Here is a 1,574-nt window from a genome sequence, read left to right as displayed (position 1 = left end):
GCATTCAGAGAAAAGCAAGAGTAATGGTACTAATATCAGATGAAATAGACTTCAAAATAAAAAAGGTATAGAAAGATACCGAGGGACACTTCATAATGATAAAGGGAATCATGCACCAAGAAGACATAACACTTATTAATATCTATGCTCCCAATCAGGGATCCCCGAGATATGCAAAGCAATTACTAACAGAACTAAAGGGAATAACAGACCAAAACACACTCATAGGAGGGGACCTAAATATCCCACTGTCAGATATAGATAGATCATCCGAACAGAAAATTAATAAGGAAATAACATCCTTAAACAGCACATTAGACCAATTGGAGCATAATTGACATATACAGAGCCTTCCATCCCAAAACAACTGCTTATACATTCTTCTCTAGTGCACATGAAACATTCTCAAAAATTGACCACATAATGAGACACAGAGATAGCCTCAACAAATATACAAGCGTTGAAATCATACCAACCATATTCTCTGATCATAATGCTTGGAAACTAGAGATCGGCTGCAGAAAGAAACCAGGAAGAACCACAAATACATGGAGATTAAACAACATGCTACTAATGAATAACTGGGTCAGAGAAGAAATAAAAAGAGAGATTAAGAGATAGAAATAAATGATAATGATAGTATAACATATCACAACTTTTGGGACATGGCAAAAGTGGTCATAGGAAGAAAGTTCATATCATTATAAGCCTATCTCCAAAAACAAGAACGAGCCCAAATAAACAACCTAATGCTTCATCTTAAAAAACTAGAAAAGGAAGAACAAATGAGGCCTAAAGTCAGTAGAAGGAAAGAAATCATCAAAATTAGAGCAGAAATAAGCAAAATTGAAAACAAACAAACAAACAAACAAAAAGATAAAAAAAATAAATACAATGAAGAGCTTATTCTTTGAGAAGATTAATAAAATTGACAAATCCCTGGCTAGGCTCACTGTAGAAAAAAGAGAAAGGACACAAATAAACAAAATCAGGGATGAAAGAGGAGAAACTATGAAAGATGCCACAGAAATACAAAGGATCATACAAGAATACTATGAAAAAAATATAGAACACCAAACTTAATAACCTAGAAGAATAGAAAAATATGACCTTCCTAGACTGAATCATGAAGAACTGGAAAATCTAAATAGACCAAGCAGCAGTATGGAAATTGAAACAATCATCAAAAACCTACCAAAAAATAAAAGTCCAGGAACAGATGGCTTCGCCAGTGAATTCTACCTAACATTCAAAGAAATTTAATACTTAATCTTCTCAAACTCTTCCAAAAAATCGAAGAGGAGGCAATACTTCTCAACTCAATTTATGAGGCCAATATTACCTTGATACCAAAACCTAGTGAAGATAACACAAAAAAAGAAAACTACAGACCAATCTCTCTCATGAACACAGATGCAAAAATCCTAAATAAGATACTAGCGAACCGAATACAGCAACATATTAAAAAGATTATACACTACGATCAAGTGGGCTTCATCCCAGGGGCACAGGGATAGTTCAACATATGCAAATCAATTAATGTGATACACCACATAAACAAATTAAAAAATAAG

General features: G+C 33.5%; 1 protein-coding gene across 1 annotated transcript in view; it reads right to left on the bottom strand.

Annotated features, from left to right (window-relative positions):
* MDFIC2 (MyoD family inhibitor domain containing 2) overlaps positions 1-1,574 on the bottom strand; it is a 106,440-nt gene that overhangs the window by 68,125 nt on the left and 36,741 nt on the right. The gene's annotated exons all lie outside the window — the stretch shown is intronic.

Source organism: Pteropus alecto, unplaced genomic scaffold (genome assembly GCF_000325575.1).
Source record: "Pteropus alecto unplaced genomic scaffold, ASM32557v1 scaffold75, whole genome shotgun sequence".
Lineage (NCBI taxonomy): Eukaryota > Metazoa > Chordata > Mammalia > Chiroptera > Pteropodidae > Pteropus > Pteropus alecto.
This window is presented reverse-complemented; position numbering and strand designations above follow the sequence as displayed.